Source organism: Aquarana catesbeiana, linkage group LG04, assembly GCF_042186555.1.
Source record: "Aquarana catesbeiana isolate 2022-GZ linkage group LG04, ASM4218655v1, whole genome shotgun sequence".
Classification (NCBI taxonomy): Eukaryota; Metazoa; Chordata; class Amphibia; order Anura; family Ranidae; genus Aquarana; species Aquarana catesbeiana.
Window position 1 is genome coordinate 36,804,906 of NC_133327.1, and position 18,138 is coordinate 36,823,043.

Sequence of the window (18,138 nt, forward strand, 5' to 3'; positions counted from 1 at the left end):
TGCACTCTCCCTTCCTCAGAGTCCCCCCATTTTTTTTCTCCCTTCGTGAGTCCATTGACAACTGATCCCTTTCGGAAGTATGACCTCATGGGTTTCAATGATGTCATTAGGAGAAGGTGGTTTCCAAAAGAACCTTCCCACCACCTAGTACGTTCTAGACAATAAACACCTTGTGCCTTGATGCATTCCACCGGACTTGAAATTGGCGGGAGAGAGCTACCCGGGGGGGGGGAAGGGGGGGCTTTAAAGACAAAGACACCATAATTGCATTGGCCGGGAATCGAACCCGGGCCTCCCGCGTGGCAGGCGAGAATTCTACCACTGAACCACCAATGCGCCACGCCGGGGCCGGCGCCATCACCCTCCTCGCTCAGCTGGTCTAGGAGAGTCCAGCTTTTGCCCAGACTTGACTTGGCATTAGCTTGTCAACATCGATGGAAACGCCTTGTCATCTACATTGTGACTTTGCCAGATGGACCCACTCCCCATGGGATCGGTAGCAAACTAGATCCACATTTTGTTGTTGATGCTCCTCCTCAGCAACAAGAGCAGAGTGGCGCAGCGGAAGCGTGCTGAGCCAAAACCCTCAGCATAAGGATGGCACTGGCACCTTTTGCTTGTCAACATCGATGGAAACGCCTCGTCATCTACATTGTGACTTTGCCAGATGGACCCACTCCCCATGGGATCGGTAGCAAACTAGATCCACATTTTGTTGTCGATGCACCAGCTCGGCAGCAAGAGCAGAGTGGCGCAGCGGAAGCGTGCTGGGCCCATAACCCAGAGGTCGATGGATCGAAACCATCCTCTGCTACGTTGCCTTTTCCTATGCCAGTCGATATTTGCTAGTGGGGCCAAAGGGCGCTCTTTCACACACAAAGAGAAGTTGAACCTGATTCTGGTGGTTAAACGAGTCCAAAACCCTCAGCATAAGGATGGCACGGGCACCTTTTGTGCTAATGCAATATTGTCTCTTGGCAAAGGAAGCCTGGCCGTGCTTTCTTTAATGGATTGCTTTTGTCCAATACTGCCTGCCTGACTTTGGCTGAAGCCACAGCTGCCTCAAAAAAAAAAACGCGTCAACGCCGCCTTGGCACATGTTATGAGGAGGACTCTGGCTTCCCATGTTGCTCGCGGCGCTCGGTTCCAAGCTTCAACAACAAACGCAAAAGCCAGGTGCCTCCCAGGAAGGCAGCGTTTGGAGAATGCGGGCATCGATCCCGCTACCTCTCGCATGCTAAGCGAGCGCTCTACCACTTGAGCTAATCCCCCTTTGCTTGGGCTCCCCGTTGGCGCTATGGCTGATCCCTGTCCTCTTATGTGCTATGCGTAATATATGCAGTTTTGCAAAATCCACAACCTGCTCTGGCCGCTAGACACCAGGACAGCCACCCGTTTTCCGAGCTTCGAAGGTTTGCACTCTCCCTTCCTCAGAGTCCCCCCATTTTTTTTCTCCCTTCGTGAGTCCATTGACAACTGATCCCTTTCGGAAGTATGACCTCATGGGTTTCAATGATGTCATTAGGAGAAGGTGGTTTCCAAAAGAACCTTCCCACCACCTAGTACGTTCTAGACAATAAACACCTTGTGCCTTGATGCATTCCACCGGACTTGAAATTGGCGGGAGAGAGCTACCCGGGGGGGGGGAAGGGGGGGCTTTAAAGACAAAGACACCATAATTGCATTGGCCGGGAATCGAACCCGGGCCTCCCGCGTGGCAGGCGAGAATTCTACCACTGAACCACCAATGCGCCACGCCGGGGCCGGCGCCATCACCCTCCTCGCTCAGCTGGTCTAGGAGAGTCCAGCTTTTGCCCAGACTTGACTTGGCATTAGCTTGTCAACATCGATGGAAACGCCTTGTCATCTACATTGTGACTTTGCCAGATGGACCCACTCCCCATGGGATCGGTAGCAAACTAGATCCACATTTTGTTGTTGATGCTCCTCCTCAGCAACAAGAGCAGAGTGGCGCAGCGGAAGCGTGCTGAGCCAAAACCCTCAGCATAAGGATGGCACTGGCACCTTTTGCTTGTCAACATCGATGGAAACGCCTCGTCATCTACATTGTGACTTTGCCAGATGGACCCACTCCCCATGGGATCGGTAGCAAACTAGATCCACATTTTGTTGTCGATGCACCAGCTCGGCAGCAAGAGCAGAGTGGCGCAGCGGAAGCGTGCTGGGCCCATAACCCAGAGGTCGATGGATCGAAACCATCCTCTGCTACGTTGCCTTTTCCTATGCCAGTCGATATTTGCTAGTGGGGCCAAAGGGCGCTCTTTCACACACAAAGAGAAGTTGAACCTGATTCTGGTGGTTAAACGAGTCCAAAACCCTCAGCATAAGGATGGCACGGGCACCTTTTGTGCTAATGCAATATTGTCTCTTGGCAAAGGAAGCCTGGCCGTGCTTTCTTTAATGGATTGCTTTTGTCCAATACTGCCTGCCTGACTTTGGCTGAAGCCACAGCTGCCTCAAAAAAAAAAACGCGTCAACGCCGCCTTGGCACATGTTATGAGGAGGACTCTGGCTTCCCATGTTGCTCGCGGCGCTCGGTTCCAAGCTTCAACAAGGGGGGGCTTTAAAGACAAAGACACCATAATTGCATTGGCCGGGAATCGAACCCGGGCCTCCCGCGTGGCAGGCGAGAATTCTACCACTGAACCACCAATGCGCCACGCCGGGGCCGGCGCCATCACCCTCCTCGCTCAGCTGGTCTAGGAGAGTCCAGCTTTTGCCCAGACTTGACTTGGCATTAGCTTGTCAACATCGATGGAAACGCCTTGTCATCTACATTGTGACTTTGCCAGATGGACCCACTCCCCATGGGATCGGTAGCAAACTAGATCCACATTTTGTTGTTGATGCTCCTCCTCAGCAACAAGAGCAGAGTGGCGCAGCGGAAGCGTGCTGAGCCAAAACCCTCAGCATAAGGATGGCACTGGCACCTTTTGCTTGTCAACATCGATGGAAACGCCTCGTCATCTACATTGTGACTTTGCCAGATGGACCCACTCCCCATGGGATCGGTAGCAAACTAGATCCACATTTTGTTGTCGATGCACCAGCTCGGCAGCAAGAGCAGAGTGGCGCAGCGGAAGCGTGCTGGGCCCATAACCCAGAGGTCGATGGATCGAAACCATCCTCTGCTACGTTGCCTTTTCCTATGCCAGTCGATATTTGCTAGTGGGGCCAAAGGGCGCTCTTTCACACACAAAGAGAAGTTGAACCTGATTCTGGTGGTTAAACGAGTCCAAAACCCTCAGCATAAGGATGGCACGGGCACCTTTTGTGCTAATGCAATATTGTCTCTTGGCAAAGGAAGCCTGGCCGTGCTTTCTTTAATGGATTGCTTTTGTCCAATACTGCCTGCCTGACTTTGGCTGAAGCCACAGCTGCCTCAAAAAAAAAAACGCGTCAACGCCGCCTTGGCACATGTTATGAGGAGGACTCTGGCTTCCCATGTTGCTCGCGGCGCTCGGTTCCAAGCTTCAACAACAAACGCAAAAGCCAGGTGCCTCCCAGGAAGGCAGCGTTTGGAGAATGCGGGCATCGATCCCGCTACCTCTCGCATGCTAAGCGAGCGCTCTACCACTTGAGCTAATCCCCCTTTGCTTGGGCTCCCCGTTGGCGCTATGGCTGATCCCTGTCCTCTTATGTGCTATGCGTAATATATGCAGTTTTGCAAAATCCACAACCTGCTCTGGCCGCTAGACACCAGGACAGCCACCCGTTTTCCGAGCTTCGAAGGTTTGCACTCTCCCTTCCTCAGAGTCCCCCCATTTTTTTTCTCCCTTCGTGAGTCCATTGACAACTGATCCCTTTCGGAAGTATGACCTCATGGGTTTCAATGATGTCATTAGGAGAAGGTGGTTTCCAAAAGAACCTTCCCACCACCTAGTACGTTCTAGACAATAAACACCTTGTGCCTTGATGCATTCCACCGGACTTGAAATTGGCGGGAGAGAGCTACCCGGGGGGGGGGAAGGGGGGGCTTTAAAGACAAAGACACCATAATTGCATTGGCCGGGAATCGAACCCGGGCCTCCCGCGTGGCAGGCGAGAATTCTACCACTGAACCACCAATGCGCCACGCCGGGGCCGGCGCCATCACCCTCCTCGCTCAGCTGGTCTAGGAGAGTCCAGCTTTTGCCCAGACTTGACTTGGCATTAGCTTGTCAACATCGATGGAAACGCCTTGTCATCTACATTGTGACTTTGCCAGATGGACCCACTCCCCATGGGATCGGTAGCAAACTAGATCCACATTTTGTTGTTGATGCTCCTCCTCAGCAACAAGAGCAGAGTGGCGCAGAGGAAGCGTGCTGAGCCAAAACCCTCAGCATAAGGATGGCACTGGCACCTTTTGCTTGTCAACATCGATGGAAACGCCTCGTCATCTACATTGTGACTTTGCCAGATGGACCCACTCCCCATGGGATCGGTAGCAAACTAGATCCACATTTTGTTGTCGATGCACCAGCTCGGCAGCAAGAGCAGAGTGGCGCAGCGGAAGCGTGCTGGGCCCATAACCCAGAGGTCGATGGATCGAAACCATCCTCTGCTACGTTGCCTTTTCCTATGCCAGTCGATATTTGCTAGTGGGGCCAAAGGGCGCTCTTTCACACACAAAGAGAAGTTGAACCTGATTCTGGTGGTTAAACGAGTCCAAAACCCTCAGCATAAGGATGGCACGGGCACCTTTTGTGCTAATGCAATATTGTCTCTTGGCAAAGGAAGCCTGGCCGTGCTTTCTTTAATGGATTGCTTTTGTCCAATACTGCCTGCCTGACTTTGGCTGAAGCCACAGCTGCCTCAAAAAAAAAAACGCGTCAACGCCGCCTTGGCACATGTTATGAGGAGGACTCTGGCTTCCCATGTTGCTCGCGGCGCTCGGTTCCAAGCTTCAACAACAAACGCAAAAGCCAGGTGCCTCCCAGGAAGGCAGCGTTTGGAGAATGCGGGCATCGATCCCGCTACCTCTCGCATGCTAAGCGAGCGCTCTACCACTTGAGCTAATCCCCCTTTGCTTGGGCTCCCCGTTGGCGCTATGGCTGATCCCTGTCCTCTTATGTGCTATGCGTAATATATGCAGTTTTGCAAAATCCACAACCTGCTCTGGCCGCTAGACACCAGGACAGCCACCCGTTTTCCGAGCTTCGAAGGTTTGCACTCTCCCTTCCTCAGAGTCCCCCCATTTTTTTTCTCCCTTCGTGAGTCCATTGACAACTGATCCCTTTCGGAAGTATGACCTCATGGGTTTCAATGATGTCATTAGGAGAAGGTGGTTTCCAAAAGAACCTTCCCACCACCTAGTACGTTCTAGACAATAAACACCTTGTGCCTTGATGCATTCCACCGGACTTGAAATTGGCGGGAGAGAGCTACCCGGGGGGGGGGAAGGGGGGGCTTTAAAGACAAAGACACCATAATTGCATTGGCCGGGAATCGAACCCGGGCCTCCCGCGTGGCAGGCGAGAATTCTACCACTGAACCACCAATGCGCCACGCCGGGGCCGGCGCCATCACCCTCCTCGCTCAGCTGGTCTAGGAGAGTCCAGCTTTTGCCCAGACTTGACTTGGCATTAGCTTGTCAACATCGATGGAAACGCCTTGTCATCTACATTGTGACTTTGCCAGATGGACCCACTCCCCATGGGATCGGTAGCAAACTAGATCCACATTTTGTTGTTGATGCTCCTCCTCAGCAACAAGAGCAGAGTGGCGCAGCGGAAGCGTGCTGAGCCAAAACCCTCAGCATAAGGATGGCACTGGCACCTTTTGCTTGTCAACATCGATGGAAACGCCTCGTCATCTACATTGTGACTTTGCCAGATGGACCCACTCCCCATGGGATCGGTAGCAAACTAGATCCACATTTTGTTGTCGATGCACCAGCTCGGCAGCAAGAGCAGAGTGGCGCAGCGGAAGCGTGCTGGGCCCATAACCCAGAGGTCGATGGATCGAAACCATCCTCTGCTACGTTGCCTTTTCCTATGCCAGTCGATATTTGCTAGTGGGGCCAAAGGGCGCTCTTTCACACACAAAGAGAAGTTGAACCTGATTCTGGTGGTTAAACGAGTCCAAAACCCTCAGCATAAGGATGGCACGGGCACCTTTTGTGCTAATGCAATATTGTCTCTTGGCAAAGGAAGCCTGGCCGTGCTTTCTTTAATGGATTGCTTTTGTCCAATACTGCCTGCCTGACTTTGGCTGAAGCCACAGCTGCCTCAAAAAAAAAAACGCGTCAACGCCGCCTTGGCACATGTTATGAGGAGGACTCTGGCTTCCCATGTTGCTCGCGGCGCTCGGTTCCAAGCTTCAACAACAAACGCAAAAGCCAGGTGCCTCCCAGGAAGGCAGCGTTTGGAGAATGCGGGCATCGATCCCGCTACCTCTCGCATGCTAAGCGAGCGCTCTACCACTTGAGCTAATCCCCCTTTGCTTGGGCTCCCCGTTGGCGCTATGGCTGATCCCTGTCCTCTTATGTGCTATGCGTAATATATGCAGTTTTGCAAAATCCACAACCTGCTCTGGCCGCTAGACACCAGGACAGCCACCCGTTTTCCGAGCTTCGAAGGTTTGCACTCTCCCTTCCTCAGAGTCCCCCCATTTTTTTTCTCCCTTCGTGAGTCCATTGACAACTGATCCCTTTCGGAAGTATGACCTCATGGGTTTCAATGATGTCATTAGGAGAAGGTGGTTTCCAAAAGAACCTTCCCACCACCTAGTACGTTCTAGACAATAAACACCTTGTGCCTTGATGCATTCCACCGGACTTGAAATTGGCGGGAGAGAGCTACCCGGGGGGGGGGAAGGGGGGGCTTTAAAGACAAAGACACCATAATTGCATTGGCCGGGAATCGAACCCGGGCCTCCCGCGTGGCAGGCGAGAATTCTACCACTGAACCACCAATGCGCCACGCCGGGGCCGGCGCCATCACCCTCCTCGCTCAGCTGGTCTAGGAGAGTCCAGCTTTTGCCCAGACTTGACTTGGCATTAGCTTGTCAACATCGATGGAAACGCCTTGTCATCTACATTGTGACTTTGCCAGATGGACCCACTCCCCATGGGATCGGTAGCAAACTAGATCCACATTTTGTTGTTGATGCTCCTCCTCAGCAATAAGAGCAGAGTGGCGCAGAGGAAGCGTGCTGAGCCAAAACCCTCAGCATAAGGATGGCACTGGCACCTTTTGCTTGTCAACATCGATGGAAACGCCTCGTCATCTACATTGTGACTTTGCCAGATGGACCCACTCCCCATGGGATCGGTAGCAAACTAGATCCACATTTTGTTGTCGATGCACCAGCTCGGCAGCAAGAGCAGAGTGGCGCAGCGGAAGCGTGCTGGGCCCATAACCCAGAGGTCGATGGATCGAAACCATCCTCTGCTACGTTGCCTTTTCCTATGCCAGTCGATATTTGCTAGTGGGGCCAAAGGGCGCTCTTTCACACACAAAGAGAAGTTGAACCTGATTCTGGTGGTTAAACGAGTCCAAAACCCTCAGCATAAGGATGGCACGGGCACCTTTTGTGCTAATGCAATATTGTCTCTTGGCAAAGGAAGCCTGGCCGTGCTTTCTTTAATGGATTGCTTTTGTCCAATACTGCCTGCCTGACTTTGGCTGAAGCCACAGCTGCCTCAAAAAAAAAAACGCGTCAACGCCGCCTTGGCACATGTTATGAGGAGGACTCTGGCTTCCCATGTTGCTCGCGGCGCTCGGTTCCAAGCTTCAACAACAAACGCAAAAGCCAGGTGCCTCCCAGGAAGGCAGCATTTGGAGAATGCGGGCATCGATCCCGCTACCTCTCGCATGCTAAGCGAGCGCTCTACCACTTGAGCTAATCCCACTTTGCTTGGGCTCCCCGTTGGCGCTATGGCTGATCCCTGTCCTCTTATGTGCTATGCGTAATATATGCAGTTTTGCAAAATCCACAACCTGCTCTGGCCGCTAGACACCAGGACAGCCACCCGTTTTCCGAGCTTTGAAGGTTTGCACTCTCCCTTCCTCAGAGTCCCCCCATTTTTTTTCTCCCTTCGTGAGTCCATTGACAACTGATCCCTTTCGGAAGTATGACCTCATGGGTTTCAATGATGTCATTAGGAGAAGGTGGTTTCCAAAAGAACCTTCCCACCACCTAGTACGTTCTAGACAATAAACACCTTGTGCCTTGATGCATTCCACCGGACTTGAAATTGGCGGGAGAGAGCTACCCGGGGGGGGGAAGGGGGGGCTTTAAAGACAAAGACACCATAATTGCATTGGCCGGGAACCGAACCCGGGCCTCCCGCGTGGCAGGCGAGAATTCTACCACTGAACCACCAATGCGCCACGCCGGGGCCGGCGCCATCACCCTCCTCGCTCAGCTGGTCTAGGAGAGTCCAGCTTTTGCCCAGACTTGACTTGGCATTAGCTTGTCAACATCGATGGAAACGCCTTGTCATCTACATTGTGACTTTGCCAGATGGACCCACTCCCCATGGGATCGGTAGCAAACTAGATCCACATTTTGTTGTTGATGCTCCTCCTCAGCAACAAGAGCAGAGTGGCGCAGCGGAAGCGTGCTGAGCCAAAACCCTCAGCATAAGGATGGCACTGGCACCTTTTGCTTGTCAACATCGATGGAAACGCCTCGTCATCTACATTGTGACTTTGCCAGATGGACCCACTCCCCATGGGATCGGTAGCAAACTAGATCCACATTTTGTTGTCGATGCACCAGCTCGGCAGCAAGAGCAGAGTGGCGCAGCGGAAGCGTGCTGGGCCCATAACCCAGAGGTCGATGGATCGAAACCATCCTCTGCTACGTTGCCTTTTCCTATGCCAGTCGATATTTGCTAGTGGGGCCAAAGGGCGCTCTTTCACACACAAAGAGAAGTTGAACCTGATTCTGGTGGTTAAACGAGTCCAAAAGCCTCAGCATAAGGATGGCACGGGCACCTTTTGTGCTAATGCAATATTGTCTCTTGGCAAAGGAAGCCTGGCCGTGCTTTCTTTAATGGATTGCTTTTGTCCAATACTGCCTGCCTGACTTTGGCTGAAGCCACAGCTGCCTCAAAAAAAAAAACGCGTCAACGCCGCCTTGGCACATGTTATGAGGAGGACTCTGGCTTCCCATGTTGCTCGCGGCGCTCGGTTCCAAGCTTCAACAACAAACGCAAAAGCCAGGTGCCTCCCAGGAAGGCAGCATTTGGAGAATGCGGGCATCGATCCCGCTACCTCTCGCATGCTATGCGAGCGCTCTACCACTTGAGCTAATCCCCCTTTGCTTGGGCTCCCCGTTGGCGCTATGGCTGATCCCTGTCCTCTTATGTGCTATGCGTAATATATGCAGTTTTGCAAAATCCACAACCTGCTCTGGCCGCTAGACACCAGGACAGCCACCCGTTTTCCGAGCTTTGAAGGTTTGCACTCTCCCTTCCTCAGAGTCCCCCCATTTTTTTTCTCCCTTCGTGAGTCCATTGACAACTGATCCCTTTCGGAAGTATGACCTCATGGGTTTCAATGATGTCATTAGGAGAAGGTGGTTTCCAAAAGAACCTTCCCACCACCTAGTACGTTCTAGACAATAAACACCTTGTGCCTTGATGCATTCCACCGGACTTGAAATTGGCGGGAGAGAGCTACCCGGGGGGGGGGAAGGGGGGGCTTTAAAGACAAAGACACCATAATTGCATTGGCCGGGAACCGAACCCGGGCCTCCCGCGTGGCAGGCGAGAATTCTACCACTGAACCACCAATGCGCCACGCCGGGGCCGGCGCCATCACCCTCCTCGCTCAGCTGGTCTAGGAGAGTCCAGCTTTTGCCCAGACTTGACTTGGCATTAGCTTGTCAACATCGATGGAAACGCCTTGTCATCTACATTGTGACTTTGCCAGATGGACCCACTCCCCATGGGATCGGTAGCAAACTAGATCCACATTTTGTTGTTGATGCTCCTCCTCAGCAACAAGAGCAGAGTGGCGCAGCGGAAGCGTGCTGAGCCAAAACCCTCAGCATAAGGATGGCACTGGCACCTTTTGCTTGTCAACATCGATGGAAACGCCTCGTCATCTACATTGTGACTTTGCCAGATGGACCCACTCCCCATGGGATCGGTAGCAAACTAGATCCACATTTTGTTGTCGATGCACCAGCTCGGCAGCAAGAGCAGAGTGGCGCAGCGGAAGCGTGCTGGGCCCATAACCCAGAGGTCGATGGATCGAAACCATCCTCTGCTACGTTGCCTTTTCCTATGCCAGTCGATATTTGCTAGTGGGGCCAAAGGGCGCTCTTTCACACACAAAGAGAAGTTGAACCTGATTCTGGTGGTTAAACGAGTCCAAAACCCTCAGCATAAGGATGGCACGGGCACCTTTTGTGCTAATGCAATATTGTCTCTTGGCAAAGGAAGCCTGGCCGTGCTTTCTTTAATGGATTGCTTTTGTCCAATACTGCCTGCCTGACTTTGGCTGAAGCCACAGCTGCCTCAAAAAAAAAAACGCGTCAACGCCGCCTTGGCACATGTTATGAGGAGGACTCTGGCTTCCCATGTTGCTCGCGGCGCTCGGTTCCAAGCTTCAACAACAAACGCAAAAGCCAGGTGCCTCCCAGGAAGGCAGCATTTGGAGAATGCGGGCATCGATCCCGCTACCTCTCGCATGCTAAGCGAGCGCTCTACCACTTGAGCTAATCCCCCTTTGCTTGGGCTCCCCGTTGGCGCTATGGCTGATCCCTGTCCTCTTATGTGCTATGCGTAATATATGCAGTTTTGCAAAATCCACAACCTGCTCTGGCCGCTAGACACCAGGACAGCCACCCGTTTTCCGAGCTTCGAAGGTTTGCACTCTCCCTTCCTCAGAGTCCCCCCATTTTTTTTCTCCCTTCGTGAGTCCATTGACAACTGATCCCTTTCGGAAGTATGACCTCATGGGTTTCAATGATGTCATTAGGAGAAGGTGGTTTCCAAAAGAACCTTCCCACCACCTAGTACGTTCTAGACAATAAACACCTTGTGCCTTGATGCATTCCACCGGACTTGAAATTGGCGGGAGAGAGCTACCCGGGGGGGGGGAAGGGGGGGCTTTAAAGACAAAGACACCATAATTGCATTGGCCGGGAATCGAACCCGGGCCTCCCGCGTGGCAGGCGAGAATTCTACCACTGAACCACCAATGCGCCACGCCGGGGCCGGCGCCATCACCCTCCTCGCTCAGCTGGTCTAGGAGAGTCCAGCTTTTGCCCAGACTTGACTTGGCATTAGCTTGTCAACATCGATGGAAACGCCTTGTCATCTACATTGTGACTTTGCCAGATGGACCCACTCCCCATGGGATCGGTAGCAAACTAGATCCACATTTTGTTGTTGATGCTCCTCCTCAGCAACAAGAGCAGAGTGGCGCAGCGGAAGCGTGCTGAGCCAAAACCCTCAGCATAAGGATGGCACTGGCACCTTTTGCTTGTCAACATCGATGGAAACGCCTCGTCATCTACATTGTGACTTTGCCAGATGGACCCACTCCCCATGGGATCGGTAGCAAACTAGATCCACATTTTGTTGTCGATGCACCAGCTCGGCAGCAAGAGCAGAGTGGCGCAGCGGAAGCGTGCTGGGCCCATAACCCAGAGGTCGATGGATCGAAACCATCCTCTGCTACGTTGCCTTTTCCTATGCCAGTCGATATTTGCTAGTGGGGCCAAAGGGCGCTCTTTCACACACAAAGAGAAGTTGAACCTGATTCTGGTGGTTAAACGAGTCCAAAACCCTCAGCATAAGGATGGCACGGGCACCTTTTGTGCTAATGCAATATTGTCTCTTGGCAAAGGAAGCCTGGCCGTGCTTTCTTTAATGGATTGCTTTTGTCCAATACTGCCTGCCTGACTTTGGCTGAAGCCACAGCTGCCTCAAAAAAAAAAACGCGTCAACGCCGCCTTGGCACATGTTATGAGGAGGACTCTGGCTTCCCATGTTGCTCGCGGCGCTCGGTTCCAAGCTTCAACAACAAACGCAAAAGCCAGGTGCCTCCCAGGAAGGCAGCGTTTGGAGAATGCGGGCATCGATCCCGCTACCTCTCGCATGCTAAGCGAGCGCTCTACCACTTGAGCTAATCCCCCTTTGCTTGGGCTCCCCGTTGGCGCTATGGCTGATCCCTGTCCTCTTATGTGCTATGCGTAATATATGCAGTTTTGCAAAATCCACAACCTGCTCTGGCCGCTAGACACCAGGACAGCCACCCGTTTTCCGAGCTTCGAAGGTTTGCACTCTCCCTTCCTCAGAGTCCCCCCATTTTTTTTCTCCCTTCGTGAGTCCATTGACAACTGATCCCTTTCGGAAGTATGACCTCATGGGTTTCAATGATGTCATTAGGAGAAGGTGGTTTCCAAAAGAACCTTCCCACCACCTAGTACGTTCTAGACAATAAACACCTTGTGCCTTGATGCATTCCACCGGACTTGAAATTGGCGGGAGAGAGCTACCCGGGGGGGGGGAAGGGGGGGCTTTAAAGACAAAGACACCATAATTGCATTGGCCGGGAATCGAACCCGGGCCTCCCGCGTGGCAGGCGAGAATTCTACCACTGAACCACCAATGCGCCACGCCGGGGCCGGCGCCATCACCCTCCTCGCTCAGCTGGTCTAGGAGAGTCCAGCTTTTGCCCAGACTTGACTTGGCATTAGCTTGTCAACATCGATGGAAACGCCTTGTCATCTACATTGTGACTTTGCCAGATGGACCCACTCCCCATGGGATCGGTAGCAAACTAGATCCACATTTTGTTGTTGATGCTCCTCCTCAGCAACAAGAGCAGAGTGGCGCAGCGGAAGCGTGCTGAGCCAAAACCCTCAGCATAAGGATGGCACTGGCACCTTTTGCTTGTCAACATCGATGGAAACGCCTCGTCATCTACATTGTGACTTTGCCAGATGGACCCACTCCCCATGGGATCGGTAGCAAACTAGATCCACATTTTGTTGTCGATGCACCAGCTCGGCAGCAAGAGCAGAGTGGCGCAGCGGAAGCGTGCTGGGCCCATAACCCAGAGGTCGATGGATCGAAACCATCCTCTGCTACGTTGCCTTTTCCTATGCCAGTCGATATTTGCTAGTGGGGCCAAAGGGCGCTCTTTCACACACAAAGAGAAGTTGAACCTGATTCTGGTGGTTAAACGAGTCCAAAACCCTCAGCATAAGGATGGCACGGGCACCTTTTGTGCTAATGCAATATTGTCTCTTGGCAAAGGAAGCCTGGCCGTGCTTTCTTTAATGGATTGCTTTTGTCCAATACTGCCTGCCTGACTTTGGCTGAAGCCACAGCTGCCTCAAAAAAAAAAACGCGTCAACGCCGCCTTGGCACATGTTATGAGGAGGACTCTGGCTTCCCATGTTGCTCGCGGCGCTCGGTTCCAAGCTTCAACAACAAACGCAAAAGCCAGGTGCCTCCCAGGAAGGCAGCATTTGGAGAATGCGGGCATCGATCCCGCTACCTCTCGCATGCTAAGCGAGCGCTCTACCACTTGAGCTAATCCCCCTTTGCTTGGGCTCCCCGTTGGCGCTATGGCTGATCCCTGTCCTCTTATGTGCTATGCGTAATATATGCAGTTTTGCAAAATCCACAACCTGCTCTGGCCGCTAGACACCAGGACAGCCACCCGTTTTCCGAGCTTCGAAGGTTTGCACTCTCCCTTCCTCAGAGTCCCCCCATTTTTTTTCTCCCTTCGTGAGTCCATTGACAACTGATCCCTTTCGGAAGTATGACCTCATGGGTTTCAATGATGTCATTAGGAGAAGGTGGTTTCCAAAAGAACCTTCCCACCACCTAGTACGTTCTAGACAATAAACACCTTGTGCCTTGATGCATTCCACCGGACTTGAAATTGGCGGGAGAGAGCTACCCGGGGGGGGGGAAGGGGGGGCTTTAAAGACAAAGACACCATAATTGCATTGGCCGGGAACCGAACCCGGGCCTCCCGCGTGGCAGGCGAGAATTCTACCACTGAACCACCAATGCGCCACGCCGGGGCCGGCGCCATCACCCTCCTCGCTCAGCTGGTCTAGGAGAGTCCAGCTTTTGCCCAGACTTGACTTGGCATTAGCTTGTCAACATCGATGGAAACGCCTTGTCATCTACATTGTGACTTTGCCAGATGGACCCACTCCCCATGGGATCGGTAGCAAACTAGATCCACATTTTGTTGTTGATGCTCCTCCTCAGCAACAAGAGCAGAGTGGCGCAGCGGAAGCGTGCTGAGCCAAAACCCTCAGCATAAGGATGGCACTGGCACCTTTTGCTTGTCAACATCGATGGAAACGCCTCGTCATCTACATTGTGACTTTGCCAGATGGACCCACTCCCCATGGGATCGGTAGCAAACTAGATCCACATTTTGTTGTCGATGCACCAGCTCGGCAGCAAGAGCAGAGTGGCGCAGCGGAAGCGTGCTGGGCCCATAACCCAGAGGTCGATGGATCGAAACCATCCTCTGCTACGTTGCCTTTTCCTATGCCAGTCGATATTTGCTAGTGGGGCCAAAGGGCGCTCTTTCACACACAAAGAGAAGTTGAACCTGATTCTGGTGGTTAAACGAGTCCAAAACCCTCAGCATAAGGATGGCACGGGCACCTTTTGTGCTAATGCAATATTGTCTCTTGGCAAAGGAAGCCTGGCCGTGCTTTCTTTAATGGATTGCTTTTGTCCAATACTGCCTGCCTGACTTTGGCTGAAGCCACAGCTGCCTCAAAAAAAAAAACGCGTCAACGCCGCCTTGGCACATGTTATGAGGAGGACTCTGGCTTCCCATGTTGCTCGCGGCGCTCGGTTCCAAGCTTCAACAACAAACGCAAAAGCCAGGTGCCTCCCAGGAAGGCAGCATTTGGAGAATGCGGGCATCGATCCCGCTACCTCTCGCATGCTAAGCGAGCGCTCTACCACTTGAGCTAATCCCCCTTTGCTTGGGCTCCCCGTTGGCGCTATGGCTGATCCCTGTCCTCTTATGTGCTATGCGTAATATATGCAGTTTTGCAAAATCCACAACCTGCTCTGGCCGCTAGACACCAGGACAGCCACCCGTTTTCCGAGCTTCGAAGGTTTGCACTCTCCCTTCCTCAGAGTCCCCCCATTTTTTTTCTCCCTTCGTGAGTCCATTGACAACTGATCCCTTTCGGAAGTATGACCTCATGGGTTTCAATGATGTCATTAGGAGAAGGTGGTTTCCAAAAGAACCTTCCCACCACCTAGTACGTTCTAGACAATAAACACCTTGTGCCTTGATGCATTCCACCGGACTTGAAATTGGCGGGAGAGAGCTACCCGGGGGGGGGGGGAAGGGGGGGCTTTAAAGACAAAGACACCATAATTGCATTGGCCGGGAATCGAACCCGGGCCTCCCGCGTGGCAGGCGAGAATTCTACCACTGAACCACCAATGCGCCACGCCGGGGCCGGCGCCATCACCCTCCTCGCTCAGCTGGTCTAGGAGAGTCCAGCTTTTGCCCAGACTTGACTTGGCATTAGCTTGTCAACATCGATGGAAACGCCTTGTCATCTACATTGTGACTTTGCCAGATGGACCCACTCCCCATGGGATCGGTAGCAAACTAGATCCACATTTTGTTGTTGATGCTCCTCCTCAGCAACAAGAGCAGAGTGGCGCAGCGGAAGCGTGCTGAGCCAAAACCCTCAGCATAAGGATGGCACTGGCACCTTTTGCTTGTCAACATCGATGGAAACGCCTCGTCATCTACATTGTGACTTTGCCAGATGGACCCACTCCCCATGGGATCGGTAGCAAACTAGATCCACATTTTGTTGTCGATGCACCAGCTCGGCAGCAAGAGCAGAGTGGCGCAGCGGAAGCGTGCTGGGCCCATAACCCAGAGGTCGATGGATCGAAACCATCCTCTGCTACGTTGCCTTTTCCTATGCCAGTCGATATTTGCTAGTGGGGCCAAAGGGCGCTCTTTCACACACAAAGAGAAGTTGAACCTGATTCTGGTGGTTAAACGAGTCCAAAACCCTCAGCATAAGGATGGCACGGGCACCTTTTGTGCTAATGCAATATTGTCTCTTGGCAAAGGAAGCCTGGCCGTGCTTTCTTTAATGGATTGCTTTTGTCCAATACTGCCTGCCTGACTTTGGCTGAAGCCACAGCTGCCTCAAAAAAAAAAACGCGTCAACGCCGCCTTGGCACATGTTATGAGGAGGACTCTGGCTTCCCATGTTGCTCGCGGCGCTCGGTTCCAAGCTTCAACAACAAACGCAAAAGCCAGGTGCCTCCCAGGAAGGCAGCGTTTGGAGAATGCGGGCATCGATCCCGCTACCTCTCGCATGCTAAGCGAGCGCTCTACCACTTGAGCTAATCCCCCTTTGCTTGGGCTCCCCGTTGGCGCTATGGCTGATCCCTGTCCTCTTATGTGCTATGCGTAATATATGCAGTTTTGCAAAATCCACAACCTGCTCTGGCCGCTAGACACCAGGACAGCCACCCGTTTTCCGAGCTTCGAAGGTTTGCACTCTCCCTTCCTCAGAGTCCCCCCATTTTTTTTCTCCCTTCGTGAGTCCATTGACAACTGATCCCTTTCGGAAGTATGACCTCATGGGTTTCAATGATGTCATTAGGAGAAGGTGGTTTCCAAAAGAACCTTCCCACCACCTAGTACGTTCTAGACAATAAACACCTTGTGCCTTGATGCATTCCACCGGACTTGAAATTGGCGGGAGAGAGCTACCCGGGGGGGGGGAAGGGGGGGCTTTAAAGACAAAGACACCATAATTGCATTGGCCGGGAATCGAACCCGGGCCTCCCGCGTGGCAGGCGAGAATTCTACCACTGAACCACCAATGCGCCACGCCGGGGCCGGCGCCATCACCCTCCTCGCTCAGCTGGTCTAGGAGAGTCCAGCTTTTGCCCAGACTTGACTTGGCATTAGCTTGTCAACATCGATGGAAACGCCTTGTCATCTACATTGTGACTTTGCCAGATGGACCCACTCCCCATGGGATCGGTAGCAAACTAGATCCACATTTTGTTGTTGATGCTCCTCCTCAGCAACAAGAGCAGAGTGGCGCAGCGGAAGCGTGCTGAGCCAAAACCCTCAGCATAAGGATGGCACTGGCACCTTTTGCTTGTCAACATCGATGGAAACGCCTCGTCATCTACATTGTGACTTTGCCAGATGGACCCACTCCCCATGGGATCGGTAGCAAACTAGATCCACATTTTGTTGTCGATGCACCAGCTCGGCAGCAAGAGCAGAGTGGCGCAGCGGAAGCGTGCTGGGCCCATAACCCAGAGGTCGATGGATCGAAACCATCCTCTGCTACGTTGCCTTTTCCTATGCCAGTCGATATTTGCTAGTGGGGCCAAAGGGCGCTCTTTCACACACAAAGAGAAGTTGAACCTGATTCTGGTGGTTAAACGAGTCCAAAACCCTCAGCATAAGGATGGCACGGGCACCTTTTGTGCTAATGCAATATTGTCTCTTGGCAAAGGAAGCCTGGCCGTGCTTTCTTTAATGGATTGCTTTTGTCCAATACTGCCTGCCTGACTTTGGCTGAAGCCACAGCTGCCTCAAAAAAAAAAACGCGTCAACGCCGCCTTGGCACATGTTATGAGGAGGACTCTGGCTTCCCATGTTGCTCGCGGCGCTCGGTTCCAAGCTTCAACAACAAACGCAAAAGCCAGGTGCCTCCCAGGAAGGCAGCATTTGGAGAATGCGGGCATCGATCCCGCTACCTCTCGCATGCTAAGCGAGCGCTCTACCACTTGAGCTAATCCCCCTTTGCTTGGGCTCCCCGTTGGCGCTATGGCTGATCCCTGTCCTCTTATGTGCTATGCGTAATATATGCAGTTTTGCAAAATCCACAACCTGCTCTGGCCGCTAGACACCAGGACAGCCACCCGTTTTCCGAGCTTCGAAGGTTTGCACTCTCCCTTCCTCAGAGTCCCCCCATTTTTTTTCTCCCTTCGTGAGTCCATTGACAACTGATCCCTTTCGGAAGTATGACCTCATGGGTTTCAATGATGTCATTAGGAGAAGGTGGTTTCCAAAAGAACCTTCCCACCACCTAGTACGTTCTAGACAATAAACACCTTGTGCCTTGATGCATTCCACCGGACTTGAAATTGGCGGGAGAGAGCTACCCGGGGGGGGG

The 18,138-nt window shown here is 52.8% G+C and overlaps 20 non-coding genes across 20 annotated transcripts; all 20 read right to left on the minus strand.

The window, feature by feature from the left end:
• Positions 1-265: 265 nt before the first annotated feature.
• TRNAG-GCC (transfer RNA glycine (anticodon GCC)) lies at positions 266-336 on the minus strand. Its single transcript has one exon. It is a non-coding gene; the product is annotated as a tRNA-Gly (tRNA).
• Positions 337-1,199: 863 nt separating this feature from the next.
• Positions 1,200-1,272, minus strand: TRNAA-AGC (transfer RNA alanine (anticodon AGC)). The gene has a single exon. It is a non-coding gene; the product is annotated as a tRNA-Ala (tRNA).
• A 408-nt stretch (positions 1,273-1,680) lies between these two features.
• Positions 1,681-1,751, minus strand: TRNAG-GCC (transfer RNA glycine (anticodon GCC)). The gene has a single exon. It is a non-coding gene; the product is annotated as a tRNA-Gly (tRNA).
• Positions 1,752-2,606: 855 nt separating this feature from the next.
• Positions 2,607-2,677, minus strand: TRNAG-GCC (transfer RNA glycine (anticodon GCC)). Its single transcript has one exon. It is a non-coding gene; the product is annotated as a tRNA-Gly (tRNA).
• An 863-nt stretch (positions 2,678-3,540) lies between these two features.
• Positions 3,541-3,613, minus strand: TRNAA-AGC (transfer RNA alanine (anticodon AGC)). Its single transcript has one exon. It is a non-coding gene; the product is annotated as a tRNA-Ala (tRNA).
• Positions 3,614-4,021: 408 nt separating this feature from the next.
• On the minus strand, positions 4,022-4,092 carry TRNAG-GCC (transfer RNA glycine (anticodon GCC)). Its single transcript has one exon. It is a non-coding gene; the product is annotated as a tRNA-Gly (tRNA).
• An 863-nt stretch (positions 4,093-4,955) lies between these two features.
• On the minus strand, positions 4,956-5,028 carry TRNAA-AGC (transfer RNA alanine (anticodon AGC)). Its single transcript has one exon. It is a non-coding gene; the product is annotated as a tRNA-Ala (tRNA).
• A 408-nt stretch (positions 5,029-5,436) lies between these two features.
• Positions 5,437-5,507, minus strand: TRNAG-GCC (transfer RNA glycine (anticodon GCC)). Its single transcript has one exon. It is a non-coding gene; the product is annotated as a tRNA-Gly (tRNA).
• An 863-nt stretch (positions 5,508-6,370) lies between these two features.
• TRNAA-AGC (transfer RNA alanine (anticodon AGC)) lies at positions 6,371-6,443 on the minus strand. Its single transcript has one exon. It is a non-coding gene; the product is annotated as a tRNA-Ala (tRNA).
• A 408-nt stretch (positions 6,444-6,851) lies between these two features.
• On the minus strand, positions 6,852-6,922 carry TRNAG-GCC (transfer RNA glycine (anticodon GCC)). Its single transcript has one exon. It is a non-coding gene; the product is annotated as a tRNA-Gly (tRNA).
• Positions 6,923-10,614: 3,692 nt separating this feature from the next.
• TRNAA-AGC (transfer RNA alanine (anticodon AGC)) lies at positions 10,615-10,687 on the minus strand. Its single transcript has one exon. It is a non-coding gene; the product is annotated as a tRNA-Ala (tRNA).
• A 408-nt stretch (positions 10,688-11,095) lies between these two features.
• TRNAG-GCC (transfer RNA glycine (anticodon GCC)) lies at positions 11,096-11,166 on the minus strand. The gene has a single exon. It is a non-coding gene; the product is annotated as a tRNA-Gly (tRNA).
• Positions 11,167-12,029: 863 nt separating this feature from the next.
• Positions 12,030-12,102, minus strand: TRNAA-AGC (transfer RNA alanine (anticodon AGC)). Its single transcript has one exon. It is a non-coding gene; the product is annotated as a tRNA-Ala (tRNA).
• A 408-nt stretch (positions 12,103-12,510) lies between these two features.
• Positions 12,511-12,581, minus strand: TRNAG-GCC (transfer RNA glycine (anticodon GCC)). Its single transcript has one exon. It is a non-coding gene; the product is annotated as a tRNA-Gly (tRNA).
• Positions 12,582-13,444: 863 nt separating this feature from the next.
• TRNAA-AGC (transfer RNA alanine (anticodon AGC)) lies at positions 13,445-13,517 on the minus strand. The gene has a single exon. It is a non-coding gene; the product is annotated as a tRNA-Ala (tRNA).
• A 1,342-nt stretch (positions 13,518-14,859) lies between these two features.
• Positions 14,860-14,932, minus strand: TRNAA-AGC (transfer RNA alanine (anticodon AGC)). Its single transcript has one exon. It is a non-coding gene; the product is annotated as a tRNA-Ala (tRNA).
• Positions 14,933-15,342: 410 nt separating this feature from the next.
• On the minus strand, positions 15,343-15,413 carry TRNAG-GCC (transfer RNA glycine (anticodon GCC)). Its single transcript has one exon. It is a non-coding gene; the product is annotated as a tRNA-Gly (tRNA).
• Positions 15,414-16,276: 863 nt separating this feature from the next.
• On the minus strand, positions 16,277-16,349 carry TRNAA-AGC (transfer RNA alanine (anticodon AGC)). The gene has a single exon. It is a non-coding gene; the product is annotated as a tRNA-Ala (tRNA).
• A 408-nt stretch (positions 16,350-16,757) lies between these two features.
• On the minus strand, positions 16,758-16,828 carry TRNAG-GCC (transfer RNA glycine (anticodon GCC)). Its single transcript has one exon. It is a non-coding gene; the product is annotated as a tRNA-Gly (tRNA).
• An 863-nt stretch (positions 16,829-17,691) lies between these two features.
• TRNAA-AGC (transfer RNA alanine (anticodon AGC)) lies at positions 17,692-17,764 on the minus strand. The gene has a single exon. It is a non-coding gene; the product is annotated as a tRNA-Ala (tRNA).
• Between the last annotated feature and the right edge of the window lie 374 nt (positions 17,765-18,138).